Raw genomic sequence first — 14,282 nt, 5'->3', positions numbered from 1 at the left:
CTTCCTGAACTGTGGTGCTCAGAACCGGACACTGTATTCTGACTAAAACAGAATAGAGTGGTACTATTACTTCCTTCAGCATAGACACTATACTCCTCTTGATGCAGCTTAGGATCATATTGACTTTTTTAGCTGCTGAATCACACTGTGGTCTACTACACTGTAGTCTGCTAAAACTCCCAGATTCCTTTCAGACATATTATCAAACCAATTCATGACAGCTTTCTTGGGTGGGATGTTTCCAAATGCCATTCCAAAACCTATTAGTTGAAGCATTGTATCTTGGATAAGAGAAGAATGGAAAGTAGTTTGCACTGAATTTACTGTAAGAGAGAAGCAAGCTCAGAAAGGAAAGGAAAAGGCCAATGGCTCCATTGCTTCTGAGTAGTACATCCCTATTGGGTTTTGTAGGAAGAAATCCAGAGTCTGTGGTACTGAACTCAATAGAGTTTCAGCACTTTGGATGGCTTCCCTAAAACTTAGAGTAGCTCCAGTAAAACACTACAGGGATTAACCACTGAATACTTTTCAAAACCCTTGTGGTAACACTTCTGTGGAGAGGTTGCCTTCAAATCCCCAATGAAAATGCCACTGTTGTGTTTGGATGATGACTTTATTTTATTTTACTTTTTGCTTATTTGTTTATTTATTTATTCAATTTATATCCCACCTTTCTCCTGATGCAGACCTAATGCAGCCTTAAACGTTTAAAAAGTAAGATAAAGTTAAAACATTATTTATAGGAAACTTACAGTGCAGTTAAAAACAAGAGCAAACCCAGTTTTTTAAAAAAAAAACATTGGTCATGATGGGGAAAAAATACAATGAAGTCAACCCATCAACCTTTGTGGTCTTCATAGTGGTGGTGCCTTCCTTGTTGAAATGCATCCCCCTCTCCGGAAAAAAAAAAAAAGCCCATTCAAAGTAGCGTGTTGACATTTCAGAATCGACATCAGCATCCTACATCGCAGGACAGCTGATGGAGACTAAGTTATTTCAGCAAGCATATCCAATGGTACTGATGCCTTCTGTGGTCCTCGGATCTCTGTTTCCACAGCTTTGGTCTCATTTGACAACAGGATTTAGGTCTAGGAAGCCACTCAGCCTTTAAAATTAAAAAGGTAAGCAGCTTCCAAGACGAAGCACAAACAGTTACTGGAAGGTAAGTAAGTCTGGGGCTGTGGAGGACAGCCTTAACCATCAACTGGGTAATGCAGAAAGACCTCCCTTGAAATAATGAATTGACTCTACTCACAGTTTTCAGAAAGCTGATGAAAATTTCCCATTTAATTTTTTTCCTGTGTGTGTTATCAAAGCTATTCTCCATTGCACCTCCACCACCTTCACCCTCTGTTTATTTTGTTTGTTCATTGGGATTTTCTTAAAAAGCCTTATTGATAATTATTTTATTGCCCATTAAATCTTGTATCTGACCACTACAAGAGTTCATTCACAAGCTGGGAGGCAGGGTAGGAGTTTTAGAATAAATAAATATTATATTTCCTGACCTATGAATCACTTCCTAGATCCAAATTGGTCCTTGGCAAGCAAGCCTAACAAATAACCACTGATCTTGAGAAATTATAAAAGAGCCGTCATACCTCAAACATCCAGCTTTGGATTGTCAGTGCCGAGAACCAAGATTATGTCTTGGCATGCTTCCGGCTCTCGCATTGACACCGCAGCCCCGTCAACCACAATGAGGTCAATAGCATGATGTTTGTGCAGGGTTCATACCATTCTGCTGACACTTTCGCCCATTTCCTACAGTTGTAATATTACTACTAAAGAAGCTCAATCTTTATGTGCTTCTGGTCTGTTCTTAGGACCTAAATGAAATAGCAAGGTTTTATCATATTCGGTGACTAAACCTTGCCTACCTGTCCAGCACAAGGAGTTCAGGATGGACATTTTCCAGGCCAGAGCTCAGCAGGCGGACACCACTCTTTTTGTTGGGCTACAACTTTTCATTAGAACTACAGAATATTACTTTATGGACTACAATTCCCATTATCTTCCAAATCAGGAGGACCGATGTCAAACATAATGGGAGTTGTCATCTAGAACATCTGAGAACATCTCCCTGTCTTTCCAAAAAGGGACATGCTTGATCTCCATTCACCGGCAGGGTGCTTAACATGAACTCTCTCAGGAAGATGCTATGGGCCATATCTTGAACACAGATCTCACACTGGCTGTGTTGATTTTCTCAAGCTGTCAACAAGGAGCTGATGTCCTTAAGGGTCAAATAGGCATCACTGAATCCTCATGACAAGAGGTGATACTGCAAGCGTAATTCACTTATATCTCCTTAATCCCCATTTTTGCCAATTTACTGATGATGATCAGGTTGCTTCCTTCAAATGAACAAGTGAAGACATTTCAGCATTCCAATATAGAATAGGGATGGGAAGAATATTTTAAAATATCCCCCCCCCCCCAGACAAACATGTCAAGTGTTGCAAAACCCTAAAGAAAGGAATCTGACATGACAAGAATCTTTGCAGTTTGGCACTTACTGTGTGCAAATTTGCATGTGGTGGTTTTGTACAGGGAACAGCATTTTCTGCACAGGATATGATATTTTGAGGCAGAAATATTACTTCCCAGGCAGGAAATACGGACATGGGGACTTATTCTGCACCAACCGTGGGGATGTGGATGGTTTGCACAGAAAACAGCATTTTGTGCTGGGCAAAACAACCACTTTGAAATTTGTGCAGAATGCATCTCAAATTGCGAACAGTCTTTGAAAACTGCATCGTTTTCAAAGACTTTCTCCCAGTGGAAAGAAAATTGTTAAAATTACACATTGCTTCCTTCAAAAGGGGCAATGCAGACGGGGGGCTAAAAGCAGTTTCCTGGAAGGGACACAAATGGCACTCCTTCCATTTGGGCATTGTGCCATGCTCACATCATCATGATGCCGCCCATGGGGATGGGGATGAGCCATGATGGTGGCGTGCTGGCAGACTAGGGCTTCTGGGCACATAATGCCCAACCTTATCTAGCCCTAGTTGGCTAGCAGGATGGTGCAAATTTCCTTTCTGTACTCCCCTTTGTGAATAATTACATCCTTAATAGGAGCTCACACCTGAGCTCGCATCCTAGGAGCTTGTCTCTGCATAAGGTGGTGGGAGTGGCACTTCTCTGCTAAAGAATGCTGGTGCCTCACAAAACTACAAATCCCAGGATTCTGTAGGATGGAGCCATGGTGTCAAACTGTATTATTTTTCAACAGTATAGATGCACCCATTGGAAAAGGCATAAATCCAATAACATGAGTGGAATTCAAGTCAAACTGATTTGGCAATGAGACAGAACACAAAGGAATGCCTCCCTACCAGGTGTTGTCCTTCCTGTGGGTGGACTGGTGAATCTGCTCCAGGTATTAATCTGAACTTTAGAAGAACTATTCATGCCCTTGGCATTAATGTTTTAGATAACCCCTTTACATTTCTGGCCAAAGGAATGGATTCTCCACCCCACAGATATGGAAGCCACCAGCTCCCACAGGCTGCTTGAGATGGCAGATTTAGGACACTATGAAAGAACAACAGTTTCTAGATGTGATTGTTTTTGCACATGTGCCATGGGATCAGAGGATGACTTGGAATTCCCCCATCTCAGACCTGAAAATGCCACTCTGTTCAAGTCTATGAAGTTCTGTGGTGCACCCTGGTGTTCTGTTGTGTTTTGTGCATGCCTTGTCTTTTCTGTGAATACCCAACATAGAAACACAGGCTTCTGCAGGTACACCAGCAAGAGGCATTTCCCAAGCCACAGTGACTGTAAAAGGTAAGTGTATTCAATTCTCTTTTCCCATCCTGCTTGCCTTGAATTAGATCACAGACACATGTGCTATTGATATCCAGTGAGTTTCCTGCTTTATCACAAATCTTTCTGGAAGAGCAATCGTGGTTGTAAAAATGGCCAGTGCAAAAATACAATAATCAGGGATGTGCTTTTGTTCACAGTGCCAGCCAGTCACTACCTACTTGTATTGTACCCTTGGGTACTAAATAATTACCTACTTTGTGTGGTGATCTAGTTCACTAATTACCCACCAAAATTGGGGTCAGGTGTTAACTGCTTGAAATAAGTATCCTCTGAAGATTTGACTAAGCTGCGGAAAGAAACAATGCATTTTAGCAAAAACTCAGAGGAAAAAATGTGAAATGCTTAAACAATTTCTGTTTTTCTGCATCATGCTATAAACAAATACAGAGGATGTGGTTGCACAGTTTCACATCATGGCAATTGTGTCTGTCCTAGAGACCATGCCATGGAATTTCTAGTTCCCTTTTCTTCCCTCCCCACCCAAAGAGATATGTAGATAAATCGAAATCCAATTTTTAGAAACACATTTCATAATCTAGCAGGTCATATGCCATGTGGAAACTGTGCCATGTAGCCACTTTGGACCTCCCTTGGGGGCAGGATATAAATCAGATAGACAGACAGACAGACAGACAGACAGACAGATATTACCGTATGCCTTCAAGTCATTTCTGACTTATGGCAACCCTAAGGCAAATATATCATGGGACTTTCTTGGCAAAATTTGTTCAGAGGAGATTTGGCATTAGTTTCCCTTGAGACTGAAAGCATATGATTTACCCAAGATCACCCAGTGGATTTCATGGCTGAGTAGAGAATGAAACCTTGGGCTCCATAATCAAAGTCCAGCTATGCCACACTGGAGATGATAGATAGATAGATAGATAGATAGATAGATAGATAGATAGATAGATAGATAGATAGATCTCCCATCGTTGTGCATTTTCCTTGTAGATCTCTTCATGTGGTTTCCTGTAATGTCTAGTAGTGTGATTTGGATCAGTTGATCTCCTTGTTTGTAACATCATTCTTATCCTGCATTGGTGTCAAAGTGGCACCTTGTAGAGCTAAATCAAGGGGATCTTTTCAAGGTTTTGGGACTTGTTGGATGATTTGTTAGTCAGATGAAGGGAGCACTTGACTAGGGCTATCTCTGTGGATTGATGAGAAGGTTGTTTGAACAACTTGGATTGGGACTCCCTTGATTTTAATTAGGCAGAGGCATCACTAATATAGGACACAAAGAAAGAGAAGGTGAGCTTTAAGATGCCCAAGACCAGGTCCAAGGCATTACCCACTTCTACTTGAACAAAGGGAATTTGGAGGCATCTGATAGAACTTAGAGAATCTTGAGTAGACTGCCTCATTCTCCCTCCAGTGTGGCCAAGCCAAATGAAAGCCAAGGTAGCAACTCTAGCTCTTTGTAGTTTCTTTAATGGTTAAGGCCCCTTACATCTGACAAGTTTGCTGTCTCTCAGTACTGGCCACAAGCAAACCAATTCACTTCTTCATTCACATGACAAGATGCAGAATATTACATCTCTGCTCAGGTTGGAGTTTTTGGATTTACCTTTCCAGGAGGATTCTTCCATAGACTAACTCATGATCCCTGGATATTGGCAGGCTTACACCTTCATGCCTCCCATAGTAGACACAGTTGCAGCCAACATGAGATGGGTGTGGATTTTGCTTGTGTGGTTTTTCAACCAAAAAATCTCTGATACCTTTTTTCCCCTTCATTTTCTCTTTCAAATTTGTTCAGAAATCCAATAGGAGAAGCTTCAGATTTTTTAAAAAATCAATCTGGGAGAAAGCAATATTGATATATGTCTGCAGTATGAATTGTGTACACCATGAACATGTTTATCCCCTGGATCTGCTGATTATATTGCCTGGCTCAAGGGAAAGTAGCAAAAATTGGAGTAAGAAGCAAAAAAATTCAAAAATCCAGAAGAAGCAAGAGACTTGTATCAAGATGCTCTGGCCTATGGTTGTTTATTGGTAGGAAAGCTCAACACATTTGGGCCAGTGTGTGCCGTTGCGGCCTCCTTCAGGACTCTATAGAAAATCATTAAAAGATACCACACAAATAGCCTAGTAATAGCACCAGGGATAAAATCATGACAGTGGGCCCTTGGTATCCATGCAGTGAGGTTTGGCTACCAAAATCCATGGATGCTCTGTCCCATTAGATACAGTGGCATAGTAAAATAGTGTCCTTTATTTTAAAAAATGGCACAATCAACGTTTGTTTTTGGGACTAATTTAAAAAAAAAATATTCAAGACACGGATGGTTGACTCCGTGGATGCAGAATCTGTGGATATGGAGAGCCAACTGTATTACATTTGTACATTGCCTATAGCCTGCACGTACCTTCACCTGCTCTCATTTGCCCAGGCTATTTGATATGGGGCACCCTCAGTTACTTTTTCCAGTGTGTTAGGGACTGGCACTAAATTTGCGTCTGTTGGGTGTAATTGTTTCTTGTTTCTTGCCAGGGACTGGCAGCCAATGGCTAAGTGACCAGCACTGGTCCAGAAACCACCACATTTGAGTCGCACTGGTTCCTGATTCATACAATTCTGAATTTTGAATCTAAGTAGGCATGTACAGGCCATAGGCAATGAACAAATGTCATAATGGCTTTAAGCAATATGCTCCTTGTATTTGTGCATTGTTGTTTTATGGTTTTTTATATGTATAACCCTCTGAAAATGGCCTCGAGTGCACAGATGGGCCAATTCACATCTATCAATAGATAGCCATCTTTTGAGCATCTTGAGACTTGGCTCAGAGGGACAAACAAGGTTCACACTGGGGAAGAGCATCTGAATGTATTCCTGGATAGACTGTTTGTGGCTATTTATAGGTAAACAGGGCCACTGACCTAGTCTAGCCCTGGCTTTATTTTTAAAAATGCAGACACCCACCAGGAATAATGATAGCATCTGGCGTCACCTGATAGACTTGCTGCCACAAAGAATTGGGAGCCCAAAGTGCATCCTGATGCAAAAAGGGTTGATGACTTCATCTTACAAAGATTGATACAATGAAGACAGAAGCTTCTTCCAAATGCATTTCGACAAAGTCTTCATCAGCAGTAGAGAATGTCATGGTTGTTCTTTTAAAAGAAGAGGAGGAGGAGGAGGAAGGAGGAGGAAGAGGCTTATGTGTCTCTTTTTTTTAAGTGTCCGCTGCCATTGGTGAAGATTTTGTCAAAATGCAATGGGCTGTGTTACATTTGTAGCTTTATTGTGACTAATTTTTGAAATGTTTGTGTCGTGTTTATATCTTTATTGCAATTGATCTTGTTGTTATAATATCCTCATCCCTTTATGTGTTAGGATGTTCAATCTTATGTATTTGAGGAACTCTTTTTTTCGTGTGCAAATATTGGCTGGGGTATACCTTCTTGCTTATTATTTGTTCACCTCCCAGACTAACAGATAACTGACAGAAAACCCTGTTTGTGGATCCACGCCACTTCATCAGATTTATAAAGTGTTATCCTCAATTGGCAGAGCTATTACACACATGTTTGGGATGGGTAAGTGCTGCAAAACAATGAAGTCAGTGAGAACTGAAAAGTAGCCAGTACAGTCAGGGATGCATCACTTTATGAGTGAACATTAACAATGTGTGCGTGTGTTAAAACAGAATCATTGCATCCTTGAGCGGATTCAGTTCACATAAACCTCAATCCTAATATGACTCTCATCTAGAGTACTACTGATGCAATGGGATTTACCTATGCGTTGACTCACCATCAAACAATGTCTTCATGGGTTTACTCTAATAGGGAATAACCAACAGGATTTTGACTGGACTGTGATAAAACCTTCTACAAGCCGTAGGAACTAGATCTATCTGAAAGGTGCATGTTTGCTGCGCTACATCTATATTCTTCCTTGCACAGTTCACTTTTTTATGTACATGTATATAGCCTCTCCTGTCTTGACCCTTTTTATTTATTTCACATGCAGACTGGAAGCTGGCTGAGTCGATTCCAAGTCGCAACTTGTCAGATTTTATTTTTTGGGAGTAATAACCAGTTCTTGTGTCCAAGAGAGACACCCTTCTGACTCAAAGGCCTCTTGAGGGCCCCACCCTCCCCAACTTTGTCTGCAAAGCTTTTGGCTCAACCTCCTAAGCCTCCTTGCATGGAACTCCACTATAGCCTGAGCAAGGAGAACAACGTTTGTGATCTGACTTCTCCTTCACTTGTCCCATCACTCTTTCAGCCTTTCCCCACCTGGTTCCTCTCAGAGGATTTAATTGCAAGTCTCACCACTGGGGAAGGCGTATAGTGCCTACATTGAGGGAAGTAATAGTGCCACTTTATTCTGCTTTGGTTAGCCCTCACTTGGAATCCAATGTCCAGTTCTGGGCACCGCAACTCAATAATAATAATAATAATAGTAATAATAATAATAATAGGATTTATGCCGCCCAATCACTGAGAATCCGGGCGGCTTACAACAGAGGGGATAATAGACGGTTCCCTGCCCTCAGGCTTACAATCTAAAAAGACATGACACAAAAGGAGAAGGGAATGGTGTGGGGGAGAGGGGATAAGGTCCAGCATTCTTCTCTCCCTCTGAGGCCTGGACCAAGGCAGATGGACTGGAGGGAGGGGTCTTCTTCTTCAGGATAGCCCTGATGGAGCTGGGCCTGCCTGGTCAACTTCCTCATTGGCCGGAAGATGACAGTTATGGAGGGAGGAGTCTCTTCTTCCAGGCTAGCCCTGATGGAGCTGGGCCTGCCTGGTCAACTTCCTCATTGGCCGGAAGATGACAGTTATGGAGGGAGGAGTCTCTTCTTCCAGGCTAGCCCTGATGGAGCTGGGCCTGCCTGGTCAACTCCCTCATTGGCCGGAAGATGACAGTTATGGAGGGAGGAGTCTCTTCTTCCAGGCTAGCCCTGATGGAGCTGGGCCTGCCTGTTCAACTCCCTCACAGGCCCCGAAGATGACAGTAGATGTTGACAAACTGGAGTGTGTCCAGAAGAGGGCAACCAAATTAGTGAAAGGTCTGGAAACCATGCCTTATGAGGAGAGACTTAGGGAGCTTGGTATGTTTAGCCTGGAGAAGAGACGGTTAAGAGGTGATATAACAGCCTTGTTTAAATATTTGAAGGGATGTCATATTGAGGATGTAGCAAACTTCTTTTCTTCTGCTCCAGAGAATAGGGCCTGGAATAATGGATGCAAGCTACGGGAGAAGAGATACCACCTCATCATTAGGAAGAATGTCATGATAAGAGCTATTGGACAATAGAAAATGCCCCCTTAGAGAGTGGTGGAGTCTGGAGGTTTTTAAGCAGAGGCTGGATGGCCATCTGCCAGGAATGCTTTGAGTGTACCTTCCTCCATGGCGGAGTTGGATTGGATTGGATTGGATGGTCATTGTAGTCTCTTCCAACTGTACAATGTTATGATTCTATGTTCATCTCTGATAGTTCCAAAATTGGCCTCTTTGGCATCCATTCTAATATCCAAATGGAAAAGAGACTGCAAGATGCTTCCAGTGGCTATTAGACCACGTATATGTGATGTCATTGGTATTTACCATCATCATTTTAGAAATACAGTACTTCATTTAGTTCTTTTCCTGTACTCATCCCATTATAATATTCGGGATATTAATATTAACCTCTGGGAGTTCAGTTCAATAACCTTTTGGGGGGCTTTTGACCGCTCTTTCATGGTGACCCCTCCCAAGTCCGAAAGATACATCTTTTTCTGCTTGCCATTCTCTTCCTGCTTACTGTAAGAAGGACTTTTCTTACCTAATAGAAACCCATTTGGAATCTGAGAAACCCAGGATGCTGCTGGTTTTAGAAACAGGCATCACCTATCCTTGGCATCTAGGGTTGTACATATCTGTGTGTGGACACACACTCACCCAAAGCCTACCTGTCTGGATTTTGCAGCCTAATTATTGTGCACACACAACACAGCACCCCATAAAATGGCATCTTCCAGGACAACAACGCAGACTGCTTCCTTTATGGGTGGGCGGCCTGCAATGCTACCCAGTGCTAAATTGTAGAGATTTAGTGATCAGAGAAGAATAAGTGTATTGGACAAGCATGAAGGAGGGTGGGTGGGTGGGTGGAAGAAAGCTGAGAAAATGAGCAACATGTCTGCATTCAGGAGTGTGTGTGTGTACATGTGTGCGCCCCTTCCTAGAAACCCTGTCTGACAGATGAGTTCATCTTGCAAAGCTAAGGGCATAGAGCTGGCGAATTACCGCAGATTGCAAATATAGTCTTGTGTGTGTGTGTGTGCGCGCGTGCGTGTGAGGCTGGGATCCATACACATACACACACACATGACCCTGCCACTAAGCAAAATGGGCTATTTTGGAAGGGAGGGGATGCTGAGAGAAGGCGTCTGCAGGCTTTGCAGGCATCCCATCTTCTCTCACGTGAGGCAGGAGGTCTGCTTGCCTTAATGCCTTCTTAATGTGGCTGTTTCTAACAATATACTGCAATAAAGGAGGGGAGGGGAAGGGTGGGTTGGAGCACCGGGTGGCCAAGGAAAACCAGGTAGACCCCTCTCCTCTTCTTCATTGGCATTAGGGCTTTACACTGCACCCCCCCCCCCCCTCCTTCAAGACACAATTCTTTTAACACCTCCCCTCCTTTCCTTCTTCCTTGGTTCACGATGGAGGTTCAGGAGCAAAGGGTGTTTTGTGTTTAATGGGAAATACGAGGACCTTTTCAAGCAATTTGACATGGAGGGAAAAGAGAGGCAGAGGCTGCTATTATTATTATTATTATTATTATCATCATCATCATCATTGTTATTGTTATTGTTATGGTCATCATAATCACCCCCACCACCATTATTTCCAGTCTATTATTACTATTATTGTTGTTATTATTTTCAGCTTCCCAGTCTATTGATTATTATTATTGCCAGCTTTCCAGTCTTTACTATTATTATTATTATTATTATTATTATTACTGTCAGCTTTACAGTCTATTTATTATTATTACTATCATCACCACCACCATCAGCACCATCATTATTGCCATTGGTTTCACAATCTATTATTATCATTATCATTACCATTACTCTCAGCTTCACAGTCTATTTTTATTATTATTATTATTATTATTATTATTATTATTATTATTATTATCAGCTTTACAGTCCATTATTATTATTATTATTATCAACTTCACAGTCTTATTGTTATTACTACTGTCAGATTCACAGTCTATTTATTATTATAGTTATTCTTGACAGCTTCACAATCTATTATTATTATTATTATTATTATTGTCAGATTCACAGTCTTTTTTTATTACCATGATTATTATCACTGTCAGCATCACAGTATTTTTACCGTAATTATTAGATTAGTCAGATTCACAGTCTATTTATTCTTATTCTTATTACTGTCAACTTCACAGTCTGTTGTTGTTGTTACTGTCAGCTTGACTGTCTATATATTGTTACCAACAATAACCAATAGTGTCATTATTACTACTGCAAGGGAAAAGATGGTGGCAGACAAAAACGATGATGATGATGATGATGATGATGATGATGGTGATGATGATGATGATGATGATTTTGCTAAGGGATCCTGCCAGGGGTGGCTGCTCTTCTTTTCCTTCTTCTCCTTCTTTTCCCTTGCCTTCTCCCTCTTTTTCTTCTTCTCCTTCTCTTTCTCCCTCTTTTTCTGCTCCTTCTTCTCCATCTCCCTTTCCTTTTCCTCCTCCTCCTCCCTTTTTTCCTTCTCCTTCTCCTCCTCTTCCTCCTTTTTCTTCTTCTCCTTCTTCTTTTCCTTCTCTCTCCTCCTCCTCCTCCTCTTTCTCCTTTTTTTCTCCTCCTCCTCCTCCTTTCCCTTTCTCCTTCTTTTTCTCCTTCATCTTCTCCTCCTCCTCCTTGTGGCTGGGTGTCCTCTTGGTCCTCCTGGTCCTGGATGCTGCGCTGCCTTGGCGAGGGCAAAGGAAGGCCAGCTGGGAGCCAGGGAGGGTCTTGGGCTGGGTGCTGGGTGTGTGCCTGGGAAGGGCTGGCAGGGCTGCCTGCCTTGCCCCTCGGAAAGGCCCTGAGCCGGAGCTGTGCCTCCTGGGCGCTGATTGCAGCCTCTCGCCCGCTGCCCTTCCAGAGCCTCCCTCCCTCCCTCCAAAGGCAGCGGAATGCCTCCTCTCCAGAGGAGAGCCAGAGAGGGCTCCAGCTTGGAAAAAAGGGGGAGAGAAGAGGATGGGGGGCAGGCAGGCAGCCGGAGAGGATGCCCGGCACTGGGGCAGCCAGAAGGGAAGGAAGAGGAGAAGGAAGGGAAGGGAAGAGAGGAAGGAAAGGAAAGGAAAGAAAGAAAGAGGAAAGGAATGGAAAAAGAGGAGAAGAAAGAAAAGGAGAGGGAGGGAGGGAGGGAGGGAGGGAGAAGAAGAAAGGAACAGAAAGGAAAGGAAAAAAGAGGAGAAAGAAAGGAAAAGAAAAAAAGGGAGGGAGGGAGGGAGAAAGGAAAGGAAAGGAAAAAAGAGGAGAAAGAAAGGAAAGGAAGAAAGGGAGGGAGGGAAGAAGGAGGGAGGAAGAAGGAAACGAAAAATGAGGAGAAAGAAAGGAAAGAAAGGAGGGAGGGAGGGAGGGAGGGAGGGAGATGAGAAAAAAGGAAATGAAAAAAGGGAGGTGGAAGGAAAAGGAAAGAAAGGAAAAGAAAGTAGGGAGGGAAGGAGGAAGAAACGGAAAGGAAAAAAGAAAAAGGAAAGAAAGAAGGGCGGGAGGGAAGGGAGAGGAGGAAAGCAAGCAGGAAGGAAAGGAGGAGAGAAGGAGAGAAAGAGAGAGAGGCAAGTGAGAGAAGGAAGGGAAGGAAGGAGGAGAGAAAGAAAGGAAGAAAAGGAAAGGAGAAGAAAAGGAGAGAAGGGAAGAAAGAGGCAGGGAAGGGAAGGAAGAAGGAAGGAAAGGAAAAAGAAAAGAGAAGAGAAGAAAGAAAGAAAGAAAGAAAGAAAGAAAGAAAGAAAGAGGAAAGGAAAGGAAAGGAAAGGAAGGTGAGGGACGGAAGAAAGGTGAGGTGGAAGGGAAGGGAGAAGAGAAGGAAAGAGAGAATGGCAAGCAAGAAGGAAGGGAAAGGAAGAAAGAAGAGGAAGGAACGAAGGAAGGAAGGAAGGAAGAAAAAGGAAGAAAGAAAGAAAGTGGGAGGGGGCCAGGAGGAGAAGAGAGGAAAGGAAAGGAAGGAGTCCCTGGCGGCGACCGGCAAAGGTGAGCAAAAAAAGGGGGGGGGGTGTCTGTCTCCTTCTCCCCCAGCCCTTTCCCTTTTCTGCCCTTTCCCTTTCAGGAGGGGGGCCTAGTCAAAGGGGGAAAGCAGGGGGGCTGTGAGGGAGCCCTGTTGCATGGAGAGAGAGAGAGAGAGAGAGAGAGAGATGGCAACCTGGAAGCACCCTGGGCAACCGCAATGAAACCTTGTCTTGTGGGGGGGGGACAGAGAAAACCTTGGCAGAGATTTCCATGGGGGGAGGAGGAGACTGGGGGTGGAGAAATGCAAGGGGAAAAAGGAGGGAGGGGGTCTCCATCATCTTTAGGGGAACCATTTCTCCCCCCCACACACACCCCTTTTCTTTTTAATTCCAACTCCCCCCAGATAGATAGATAGATATATGTATATATGTATATATATATATATATGTATGTGTGTGTGTGTGTAGCTAATATTTGCCCGCCATATACTTGGGGGGGGGGGGTGGAGAGAGGAAAAAAAGGAGAGGAATTCTCCACCATCTTTTACAGAATCTACCCCCCTCTTTTTAATCCCAACTCCTCTTCCTTGACATTATATATATATATATATATATATATATATATATATAATATGTATATACTGTATAATAACCCCCATATATATATATATATATATATATATATATATAATGCATTTACATATATTAGAAATATGTAAATAGATAATATTACCATATACTTTGGGGGCGAGGGAGAGACTGAACCAAATTGGGGGCTATTCTCCACCATATTTTTAAGGGTACCGTTTCTTCCTCCCTTCTTAATTCCAGCCCCTCCATTAAGATTGTATCTATCTATAGATAGATATAGATATAACATAGATGGCTCATATTTGCCTACCATATACTTTGGAGGGGTGGGTGGCTGGAGAAAAAAGGGGGCTATTCTCCACCATCTTTTAGGCTTCTGGGATCTATCGCCCCCTTTTTTAATCCCAACTCCCCCATCTATCTATCTATCTATCTATCTATCTATCTATCTATCTAATGGCTAATATATGGCCACCATATAGTTGAAGGTGAGATGGAGAAAAGCAAGAAAAAGAGAGGGATATTCACCATCTTTTAGGCTTAGGAGATCCACCCCCCCTTTTTAATCCCAACTCCCCCCCTTCCTATATTTGTCTATCTATCTATTTGCCCACCATATACTTGGGAGGGATGGTGATGGCCAAGGCTCATCCATTTCTA

The sequence above is a fragment of the Sceloporus occidentalis genome, unplaced genomic scaffold, assembly GCF_023333645.1.
Source record: "Sceloporus occidentalis isolate IW3139 unplaced genomic scaffold, rSceOcc1.0.p SCAF_9, whole genome shotgun sequence".
Taxonomy (NCBI): domain Eukaryota; kingdom Metazoa; phylum Chordata; class Lepidosauria; order Squamata; family Phrynosomatidae; genus Sceloporus; species Sceloporus occidentalis.
The sequence above is the reverse complement of the archived record's forward strand: the minus strand, read 5'-3'. Positions refer to the sequence as shown.